General features: G+C 42.2%; 1 protein-coding gene across 4 annotated transcripts in view; it reads right to left on the bottom strand.

The window, feature by feature from the left end:
• Positions 1-12,538, bottom strand: part of LOC120900094 (WD repeat and FYVE domain-containing protein 3-like) — a 323,997-nt gene that overhangs the window by 234,343 nt on the left and 77,116 nt on the right. The window lies entirely within an intron of this gene.

Here is a 12,538-nt window from a genome sequence, read left to right as displayed (position 1 = left end):
TTTCAGACACGCAGCGTGAGAGAGGGAGGAAATACTAGAAACAACCCCTTCTAGCAAAGATAATGAAACAATTGCGATTTCCAGGCGAGGGTGAAGTACAAGCAGGAAGAAACGGTGGAAAATAGGCGAAGGCGAGATCGTGTATTGGTGGCTGCACAAATTCCGCAATAAACATAATTAAAACTTTAAAACTTAAAACTTTTAAATGGACAAACTATTTCAGGAGGCGGAGCAAAAAATTCAAAATATTGGAGCCCACATTTAACCTCGTCTTCCTCTCCCTCCTTCACCATGCCTTGCCTTACTTGTGCTTCAACCCGTGCCTTCCACCATCAGCTGATTGTGTGTTGTGTATACGTTGGTATATATATATATATATATTAGTGGTGTATTGCGCGGTTGTGTGTTTTGATTGGTAGAGGAGTTAGCATTTTTTATTTGTGTTGTTTGAAACTGGCTTCTAAACCCGTGCCAATCGAGGGTTAATAAGCCAATTTCAAACAAGCGTAGGAGATTGTCTAACACTAATCTATTTTTCATATTTTAACATTTTTGATCCTTCTACGACCTTCTAAGTATAATATAGCACGGTGTAGTAAACTAATGAAATACACTACAAATAAACTAAGATAAAAGAAAATTTTTGAATGTGCAGAAATCTGTCTCGAGTTTTCGGGTCTCGACACACACACAGCGCGGAGAAAGTGACTCTGAAAGTCCACTCTATCATGTCGCGATCCCCCACCCCGCTCTGTGTCTTGGATGAGGATGCGCTACATAATAGCTGAACCAGCAATTCGTCCGATAAGGTAGCCGTCATGGATCATGCTGAGGGAGGGGAGGGTGTTTGGGGGGGGGGGGGTGCGTGCTCGCGTCTGCCCGTACAAGCATGTGTGCGTGCGTGCGGAAACCCCATAACTGTTTGATCGTAATGCGTACATCTACTACATATCACCTGTACTACACCTGTACTACATATCTCATACACGTTTGCTTCAATCGTGTGCCTTTTTAAAATATCCAACAGCAGAGCTAAATATATCCAACAGGTCGCAAAGATGGTGGTGCCAATACAATGGTTGTGTTATCCCTCAGGTAGCGAGATCGAAAATGCATCAACTTTGTAGTCATACCCTCGTACTCTTGAGAGGGTCGTACTCTTGAGTTACGACGATTCGCAGATACGACGATTTTGATTTTGACAGTTAAAAGTTGTTATTGAGACGAAATTGATTTATTTTTTTAAATTTCTGCGCAGATAACCGTTACAAACATATTTCCTCAGATTCCATAACTCCACCATTTTATCATAAATAAAATATACGATTTCATAGATTCCGACTCTTCAATTTCAGTTATAAACTTTATATTCACAGATATTCGACGTACGACTATTTCGACTTACGCCTTGCTTTGAAACATTTTGTCGGTCCCAAATACAGTCGCATCTCGGGGGACACCTGTACATATCTTTCCAATTCAGCTAGGGGCCGCAGAGGAAACTACATTTGGAATTGAATCCATTCAAAAGAGGATTCTGGTTTTGTTTATTACAGGGCGCGTATGGTGCTGCATCTGTCCGTCCAGAATCTGGCGGCTTGTTGGCATGGAGTCGTTATCATGACGCCGAGCGAATGGGCGTTTCGGAGCGCACCAACAGCTCCGGAGCCGGCTCCGGACTAACGGCTCCGGAGCCGGCTCCAACTTTTTCCCGGAGCCGGCTCCGCTTCGACGGCTCCGGAGCCGGCTCCGCTCCGACGGTTCCGGAGCCGGCTCCGCACCAACGGCTCCAGAGCCGGCTCCGCACCAACGGCTCCGGAGCCGGCTCCGCACCAACGGCTCCGGAGCCGGCTCCGCACCAACGGCTCGGCACCAACGGCTCCGGAGCCGGCTCCGCTCCGACGGCTCCGGAGCCGGCTCCGCACCAAAGGCACCGGAGCCGGCTCCGCACCAACGGCTCCGTAGCCGGCTCCGGACTAACGGCTCTGCACTCACGGCTCCGTTCCAATGGCTGCGGAGCCGGCATCGGGCCCACCGTTCCAGAGCCGGCGACGAAACAACGGCTCCGGACCAACGGCTCCGCACTAACGGTTCAATAGAGACATCATTGTATGATAGCGTAATAAAAAAATGAATATATATTCTCGCACGTGTGGAAGCTAACATACGATATGATTGCAGTATTGACATACATGATGTTGTGTAGCATTCGTTAGTCTCGTCTTTCTTAACAATATTCAAAACTAATCGATGTGTAATGTGATCGAACGTACGCGGGGCCGTCGTGCACCGTTTTTGCGGGGAGTCAGTCTTTACTGACATGAGCTGAGGTGGAACGAACTATTCGAAGCGGACTGATTTGATCGTCCAGGCGATCATGGAAACCCGGAAGGAGTTTCCCTTACTGGAAATGTTGGAGTTTAGAAGCCTTCCCTTGGGTAGGGGGACATAACTAAACTCTTGAAATAAGTTGATACACGAAGTTTTTAGGAAGCGTAACGTCCTATCTTGGCAGTCCGAACGAATCTGACTTGCCACGGTCGGAATTGGTTTTATTTATACTCAATAAGTTTCGTACATTTGGTTTTGGAATGTGTTTTTGTCCTAATTAAAGGTTATTGATATGAGGTGCAATTTATACATTATATTGGAGTGAGGTGTCTATGTTTTTACGAAGGTTCTGGAAAGTATAAACTGTTCTAGCCAAAGAACAGGTGCGTTCGTCGATCTTTGCTTACACTGCGCTTTTAGCAATAAGTTGCTATGCGTTCTCTGATTGTCCACTTTACCGCAGTAACGCTTGAATTGCTTATGTTGCCCGTTTCGGTTGTTTTTGATAAGTGTGTCACGTCTGTTATTTGTTTGAATGGACGGCCTGAACTCTTCCGGTTGCGGTGCTATGGTATGATCTGATTTGCTGAATGTGTTAAAATGAATGTGTTACAATGGTGTGGTTTGGCTTTCTAAAGTGTGTTACAATGTGTCTATAGCTGATAGTGTGTATTATAATAAGTTGTGTGTAGTAGATATGCTACAGATGTTTTTTTTTTTGATAAATTCTTTTAAACATGAAGTACTCCGCTATTTACGGATTTCCTCTATTGAAACTTCATTGAAAAAGTTATTTTGGTCCTTTGTGTTAAAACCGGCTCTGGAGCCGGCTCCGGAGCTGTTGGTGCGTAGCCGTCGGAGCGAAGCCGTGTCCGGAGCTGTCGGTGCGGAGCCGGCTCCGGAGCCGTTGGTGCCGGAAAATTGTCTGGAGCTGGTCGGAGCCGGAGCCGTTTTGCCCATCACTAGTGCGGAATGATGGCAGTGCCGCGGGACCGCTTTTATCCAACGGGCAACTTGCATACTGCCACACTGTCTCCTGCGCGATGCATTCGCTGCAGGCAGGGGGAAGGATGCACCTCCACAGTAAAAAAAAACACCGTCATCAACACATTCCTTTCATTGACCGATGGATCAGAACATTCCGGAAGAGCATACATTCGGCGATAGTTTTGCAGATACACGAACACTCACACCCTTGCGTAGACGCCTCAGCCTATCTGTGTAATCTAAAACATACGAAAGGAAAAGCATAGTGTCACATAAAATTATGCAATTTGGTTTAAGCTTTCCTAAGCACGGCCATGGTCACCTATGTTGCGTGAGCTTCTTTGAAGTAGGGTTCTGCGCGTTGCACAGCAAACCCTACAGCGTGAGCTAGCGATTCCGTAGTCATTTTTACAATGCAGCGATTGAACTCATTGCGCTTTTTTGGCTCGATTTGTGAAAATTGAACTTCATCGCCGCAATGTGTGTTAACGGTTTTTAAGCGCCACAGCAACTCATGAGCATTGACACCACGCGAGAAAGAGATAGAGCTATGGAGGGAAAAAGCACGGACGACGGCTGAAAGCGATAGGCCGTCTGGCGCACTAACACATCCAAACCTTCAACAGCGCGCTCAGGCGAAGGGTAGGAGGCGGACCAAGGGACGAGTAGCTCGACGAGCTTCTTGACAAATTTGCCTACGTGAAATGATATATTTTAGGTAAAAGTAAGGCTCAGCAGAGCTGCCACACAGAGCTTATTATAATACACACTATCAGCTATAGACACATTGTAACACACTTCGGAAAGCCAAATCACACCATTGCAACACAATCATTATAACACACTCAGCAAATCAGATCGTACCATAACAAGATAACCAGAAGGCCACACCGTTCATATAAAATAAAAATGAGACACTTAGTGAAAACACCCGAAACACATATAATAAGCAAATTAGGCATTACTGCAGGCTAATTAAGGCAAATTAGGCATATCGTCAGTTCGGTTTGAGCCTTCGATGGGTACCCAACGGTCAAAAGCCGAAGATTTTATATTGACCTTCCGCTTTTTCTATCTCCCAAGTAGCAGAGCCGAAATTGTTCAGAGATTTTTCTGTGTGCCAAAGCGAGATGCCCTGTCTTCTCTCTCTAGATTTTGGATAGCAAACCGCCGCGCGTGTAGAGGTGTGTGCGTGTGACGAAAAATTATGGATGAAAAACGCGAGGAGCGGGGTCTGAAGTCTTTCGTTGGTCACACACACACATGCATCTACCAGCGGATTGCGCTACACCGAGTCTATCCATCTTTCTCGATCTACCATGATTTGTTCTGCTATCACACTCATCCGGGTGTTAGGCATCCTCAGTCTGGCCAGAACTTTCGTTGTGGAAGGATGTGCGATTTCTTGTGTCCCCTACTTTCCTTATTTACGTTTTGCGCAGTGCTGCTTCTTCTTCCATTGTGGAATGATTTATCCTAGCTAACTTGTTGAGGTAAGTTTCTTGATCTCATATGTGCTTCAATGTAATAATTCAACCAATGCTTATCGTCTTCAAAGATACAGGTGCATGCGCTGTTCATCAACGCCTACGTGTTGGCATCATCAACAATCGTGAAAGTGGGTGACGGAAAGAAATTGTTGGCTTCTGTTGGCTGTGTCCAGTGGTGCAAATATACACACACACGCTCTTGGCTACACACGCAGTACGGCGCGGTTGGCTTGGTAGAAGCGCATATACACATTCACGCAGTAAGCTTTACTTTCAGGCCAGTGAGGTTGATGCTTGTGTGGTGTTTCAGCTCATGGTGGTAAGCGGATAAATTCCGTAAAAAATTGAGATTTATCTTAAATGAGGTAAGTAAAAGTAATTCAAATCATCAAACAACATCCCATGTTCAACATGTGTTTCACGGCGAACGGAGACAACAAAACCTGTCGCTGAGTCGTAGTGTTCGAGATGGTGGCCCGACAGTGCAGCAAGAAAAACTAGGCACGACAGCGATGAGGAGCAGAAAGTGCTGTGCTGATTTTAATTTTTCTCTGTGCGAGTGTAAAAAGTGTTTCTTAAAGTATGTGCGTTAATTTAGAATTATGTGCAGTGATTATTGTGCATGTGTTGTGTTTTTTGTATTTATGTTAGTAAAATATGCAATAAATCGAATCATGTTGGTATAATGGTTCGTACTGTATCATTTTAGAAAGAAAATCTGGTAAAAAAGGAGGAGGGGGCTAATAAAACGAAGGTTCGTGCCGAATTCTGTTCGGGTTCGCTTCGGCTTCGGGTTACTTCGGGTGCTGAAATATTTCGCCAACTCAGCTTCAAAGTCAGCTTCTAATTCAGAGAATCTCTGAGTGCTGGTTACCGTTGGGGATGCATTGGCACAAAGGTTGACTAATGAAAAGGATAGCATCAACGATACCAGCTCATCCGACACCATGGAACAGGAAGAAATTTCCCAGAAATTTACCATAGTAAATCGAAAGAAAGGCTCCGCTCGTCGGTTGAGTACTCGAAAAACATCGGCCGGCCCGTCGACTATCCCACCCGCCGCACCTGCCACACCGCTGGCAGGTCGAAACGTAAATCCGAGTTCCGAGTCGATTTTGAAGCCTCCACCAATTGTGGTTAAAACAATACCTGTTGCTGAACTTCGATCGGAGCTTCAGTCACGAGGATTCACGCCCCAATTCCGACTCAGCGGCATTGGTACATCCATTATCACTCGCTCCAGGGTTGAATACGATGGCGTAGTAAAATACCTGCATGAGCGAAAAGCGGAATTCTTTAGCCATGATGCGAAACAAAACCGCCCGTTCAAGGCTGTGCTGCGCGGGCTCCCAGAAAGGGATATCCTCGAAATAGTGGAGGAACTTCGGAGACGCTACCAACTCGAAGTTTAGGAGGCCTTTGAAATTAAATGGCGCATCGATACAAAACACTACAGATTGTATCTTGTACATTTCAAACGAACCATACAGCAATAGTGATGAGTCAAGTACAGGCGTCCCCCGAGTTACGACCCCCTCGAGTTACGATGATTCGCAGATACGACGATTTTGATTTTGACAGTTAAAAGTTGTCATTGACAAGAAATTGATGTATTTTTTTGAATATCTGGGCTGATAACCGTTATACATACATTCCCAAAGATTCCACAACTACCCTATCTTGAATATCTATATTGTGAACGGTTTTTAAAATATAATTATTACATTATCGAACATTATTTTAAATAAAATACAAGATATCATAAATTCCAACTCTTCAACTTCGGTCTTAAACTTTATATTCATAGATATTCGACACACGACTTTTTCGAATTACGCCTTGTTTTGGGACATTTTTTCGGTCCCAAATACAGTCGTATCTCGGGGGACACCTGTACCACTTTTCACTGTGTGGTGCTGTGGTACCACGCACAGTCTACTGTGCTGTGTGTGCGTGGCACCACACTTAATGTGTGGTCGCACAGTAGCTGTGTTCCCGCACAGATTTTTCACAGTTACTGTGTTATCGCACAGTTAGTGTGCTTTGCACACTTTTTATGCTCCGCACAGCTACCACACAGTTTGCACAGTTTGTGTGTTCCGCACGATTTTTGTGCTCTAGACAGGTTCTGTACTCTGCACAGTTTCTGTGCTCCGCACAGTTTACGCGGTTTACGGTTACGCTTCGTGTGCCGAAGGAGGATTTCCCGTCAGAAATCTCGAACAAACAAGACAAACATCCTCTCGAACCGATCAAATTCACAACAAATGTGGTGTCTTCTTCGATTGGTGTCAGAGCGCGGTGTAATTGTGCGCGCACAATAACTGTGCGGAGCTCAGAAACTGTGCGGAGCTCAGAAACTGTGCGGAGCACACAATAACTGTGCGGAGCACACAAACTGTGCGGAGCACACAATAACTGTGCGGAGCACACAATAACTGTGCGGAGCACAGAAACTGTGTGGAGTACAGAAACTGTGTGGAGCACAAAAATCGTGCGGAACACAAAAAATGTGCGAAGTGTGGCACCACAATTTTATAAAATGTGGAATTGCGATGATTTCATTTAAAAAAAACAGCTTACAAGTAAAAAAAGAGTCTTCTTCATTTATTGCTCTGAAGTTTTTTTTTGTATTTTTTTAAACAATAAAGTCAAAAACAATTGTTTGCTCCGTATATATATATAGGGAAAAACTATGAATCAAACTATTATTGATCTTTATTTTCATAAAAGATGGACGGATGATTGATAGTTATATTCTTTGTCTTGTCCATGTGCCATCATTTTATTCGGTAAAAAAACAAGTGCGGCCTAAACCATACACGTTAGTCGATGTAAACAACCGTGCAAAACTGCCATAATTACACTAGTCTGCCTCGTTGTTTCGTATTTTATCAAACCCACCTCCTGTCATAGTTCTATTGCTCCTTGACCTCCTAATTTGATTCATTTTTGTCCTATATATACAGAGCAAACAATTATTTTTGGCTTTATTTTTGAAAAAAAAACACACACACACAAAAAAACTACATATCAATAAATGAAGAAGACTCTTTTTTTACTCGTAAGCTGTTTTTTACAATAAAATTATCACTAATATCGGGAAATTAATGCGCTTCAGAATGCTTCCGACTATTACAACTACTCCGACGGCTCCAACTGGCTCCAACTGGTTCCGAACGGCTCCGAACGGCTCCAGACGGCTCAGAGGTCGGAGTTTTGCACCTACCTTCCGGAACCGCTTCCAATTTTGGCGGAGTCATTCGGAAGCGATTCCGGATTTTTGTTGAATTTACCCATCACTAACTCCCATACAATGAGCAGGATTGTTGTTGTGTTGTATACGGCACTTTGACACTTGGTGTGAGGTGCCTGGCGGTTTACACTCGATGATCGGATCCTGAGGGGATACGGGCACGATATAACAATCCCAAGTAACAAAGCAATAATGGAATATTTTAGTTTTTTTAATTATTCAGTTTGTCGGGCCAGCTAGTAGTATAGAATATTTGATAACTTACTCGGCGGTAGTGGTCTGGTCCAATGCAACCCGAAACGTAAATCGTCGTAAATTGTACAGTAACGGAAAAAGGAAAAAGTACGTTGTGAGGTAGTTTTGAAAGTGGTTCTCTATCGCCATTATTTGGTTGTAGGTTGAACCGGCTATACAAGAGAAACGAAAGCAAGTACCATGTGTTGAGACCGACCCTGACTGCTTCATAAAGAGGAGTATAAGTTTTTGTAGCCACTACGTTCTTGTAATACTTACTTGCCTTATTATTTGATTATTTACTTTATTACTAATTTATAACAACACAATTATCGATAAGACACAATCGTTCCTCTCAATAAAGACAACTTTTATACGCAGTTGGAGAAGGAATTCCACCACTGCCCACAACACGATGTCAAAATTGTCATCGGGGATTTTAATGCTCAGGTCGGGAGGAGGCATTTAAACCAACAATAGGAAATTTCAGGGCCCACCAGCTGAGGAACGACAACGGGTTTTGGCTCGTCAACTTCGCCTCCTCCAAACATATGACCATCCGCAACACCTTCTTCCAGCACGCACCTCACTTCAGCTACACCTGGAGATCACTGCAGGAGACATTATCACAGATCGACCACATTCTCATCGATGGAAAGCACTTCTCGGATGTAATCGACGTAAGTACCTACAGAGGAGCAAACGTCGACTCAAACTATTTCCTGGTTATGGTTAAGTTACAACAAAAACTATGCGTGGCTACAGCGGCGGGTAAAGCCTCCTCTCCCTAGGCGTAATGGTAGACGGGGCCCCTTTACCAAATCCATTGACAGGAGGGGGGTGTGGTTGTGAAATGGTGTGAAATCATGCACTGCAAATTTTCTAAGTTTGCTGCAGTTACAGTTTTTACTGAAAGCTATTGAGTAATACATGGTTTTGTCGTTTGACTGAATATCAGTAAAACAAATTACTGAAAATGCATTTATTTATTCTGTCAAAACATGTAAGTCTGTTTGAGCCCCAAAAGAAAATATAATGCGATGCCCGCTTACTCGTGATGAATAAAAATTTGATTTGGGTAAGCAGTTACTTACAGACACCCCGGTAAAATTTTAGGTGCATATTCGGCTTGCGGAATTAACGTTTTGGTTGAGAAAAATCTTCACACCACTTTGCTGTTCTTGCTGAAATTTCGTGGTAACCGTGAGTGCATACCAAATCAACAAACTTGTTTCGACAAAATACAGTTCACATCTGTATGAAACTTTATAAAACAGAAATGAACATGAGCAGAATGGACTGCCATCCTGCGCATCAATAAAAACCCCAATTTCTATACTTTTTTTCGCCAACTTTTAATCGATATCAATGACTAAACAATCAGTAATATCAGAAAGGCTTTGTGGTATGTTCAAATTTTGGGTACTGTGGATACTGTTTCGAAGCGGAATTTCGACACTTGATCGTCTAGGCGATCATAAAAACCTTTAGGACGTTGGAGTTTAGAGGGCTTCCCTTGGGTAGGGGGACGAAACTAAACTCTTTAAATGAGAAGTCCACAGATGAAGGATGAGCATAGTCCTATCCTGACAATCCGAACAAATCTGACCTGCCATGATCGGAGTTGGTTTTATTTATACTCAAAAGAAGTTAAAAGTCAGAAAGTTATCGTTTTCGCTACGCTAGTTACGTTTGTCTTTTATTAACAAGAACGATGGTTCTAAACGATATTTTCTTTCCTACTTTACAGTTTTCAGCTCGTGTTTCATAGTACGGACGATTTTATTTAAAATCGTCATCGTGCGCATAACATGAAAACAATAGTTTGCTTTTACGTTGGTGTTTACCTTTACAATGAATACTGAAGTACCGTCTTGCTTCGAATTACGGCCACTTCATTTTCAATCGGTCAGAGCGATAACTTCTTGCACGCGGGAAAAACAATATTTTCATTCGAAAGTAACTGGAAATACTCTGTATTGCAGTATGTTTGTCTTAAGTGATCCGCGGACCACAGATTGGAGGCCACTGCTTTAGATCAGCTGCTTTCTAAATGATCGATCGTTGAGGGCCAGGAGAATGCATCTTTTTCTTCTACACATACATTATTATGTTATTACAGTTAATACACAAAATAACTGGTATATCATATTAACCAATGCGATTGGTTATATTGTTGTTTTTCTTAAATTATTATATCATCCAAGCAAGTTTCTAATTCGTTTTATTAACTTACAATTACTAAAATTGATTGTAAAGATTCTTCAATTAAGAGTCAGCAGCGTGCAAAAGTCATAAAAAGTTCCAAACAATTAAGCAAAATCGCAATATCGCTTCTCAATGTACCCTTCCTTCCATGTTGCAAATTTGTTTCAGGATATATCTGAAGATGATACAAAAACCTTAACAGCTGAAAAATTATCGAGACAAACGTACAATCGTTCAGTACTATTATGAGGCCACGGACAAGTAACGCCAGGTCAGACAAATTGATAGCGAATTTCCTTCAAAAATACTCCTAGAAAATCGTTGCATCCTTAAAAAGCAATAGTGTGTAATCATTGTTCTCGTAAAATCAACAGTCAGGTTTTTATGGAATTATTCGTTTCTATTTTCTAATTTCTCCTCAAATTTGACCATATTGATTGGTCCGACAATCCATGTTATGGTGATCAAGTTTGGAAGAGTTCAACGATATGAATTGTCATATTAAAATATGTTCAGTTACTTTTTAATGAACAGGATCTTCCTATCTTTCAAAATCGGGCAAATATTTTCTCGGGCCTGACTGCATATTGTGACGGGCCGGACTTTGCCGACCGCTGCCGACAGCTTAATTAGTTCAAATTTTACACGATCATTCATATCGATATTTCCTTTCCGTCGACCCTTTTGACCCAAACCCTTCAACAGCTTGCCTTTCTACCATCACTTCCTCCAGTCCACAATTTTGACTGGGGCCTCAAAGGTTACCCGGGGCACGAGTTCTTAGTTTTTGCGAGATAACATAGACATAAGCCAAATTAAAAAGCGCACACATCGACATCGGAATCGATTCTTGAATGAAACCTCAACAGATAAAAAGAGCGTGCTTGGTGTCAGCCAATTTTTCTTGCTAATTTCTATGGCTACGAACCGTTGTGTTGAGATCGGTTCCGGAGCCTTTTAATGTCGTATGTCCTTGTAATTTGCGTTAGGCATCTCTTGTAACGGATTTTCGCTTTACCCAATTCGTGCGTAGCGTTCAATGCATTTGATCCAACGCTTTGGGTCAACAATGATGAAATGATATTGTTTTGAGCTGTGGGCATGTATCGCAGCGTTCTGCGCTTCCAACTAAGGTAAAAATATTGCACATGTTAAAAAGGCAAATATTTTCTGCTTCTGATAGTAAAATACTTGTGATAAATAAAATAAATATGCTTCTGATAGGTCTGGTAGCAATAGTAAATCTGATTGTAAACATAACCCAGGGAGGGAAAATGGGGGTATATTGGGTTTTTCAACACCAAATGGAAGGGGCCCCTCAATCGACGGGATCATCAACGGGGCCCCCAAATGGCCGAGGCAATGGAGATTGTTCTTCGTATTATGGCTGTATATGGCTGTATGTAGATGCAGCTGTAACGGTTTTTGGTCTTGTTGTATTCGCAAAAATTGAAATAGTCGATAAAAACCATATATAAATGAACATGGTCCATAGGTTCCTTGAGTATTTTTATACCCTTCCCCCCCCCCCCTTCCTTCTAACTGAAACCTTTCCCATTTTCCCTTCTCTTCGGTCCACAAACTTGATGTGTTCGATTAGGACCAAGAATGAAAATTTTAGTTTTTGCATTAAAAGACACACACAATCCACTATACCAGGCCAGGAATGTGAATACCATTTTTCGTGTGAAATAGCTGTCTGCTTTCGGCACAAAATCGCAAAGCTTTTTTTGTTGTTGTTAAATGTTATCTTTATTTCTTTTCTTTTTCACGGTTTTAATGAGTACAGTTTTCGCGAGATACAACATTTTTGTTTTTCAGCACTGTCTTCTATTTGCTCTATAGGCAGTTGTATTTTGGAGAATATTAATAAGATAATAATGCCCGTTGAAGATTAATAAATAATAATAATAATAATAATATGATGAAGAATTTGGTTGAATGATTGATAACTTAAAGTAAATAAACTAACCTAATTAACCTATACCTATATCAGTCCTAATTTTTATTCAAATAGAGTTCTTATTAAAGT

Source organism: Anopheles arabiensis, chromosome 3, assembly GCF_016920715.1.
Source record: "Anopheles arabiensis isolate DONGOLA chromosome 3, AaraD3, whole genome shotgun sequence".
NCBI classification, from domain to species: Eukaryota; Metazoa; Arthropoda; class Insecta; order Diptera; family Culicidae; genus Anopheles; species Anopheles arabiensis.
This window is presented reverse-complemented; position numbering and strand designations above follow the sequence as displayed.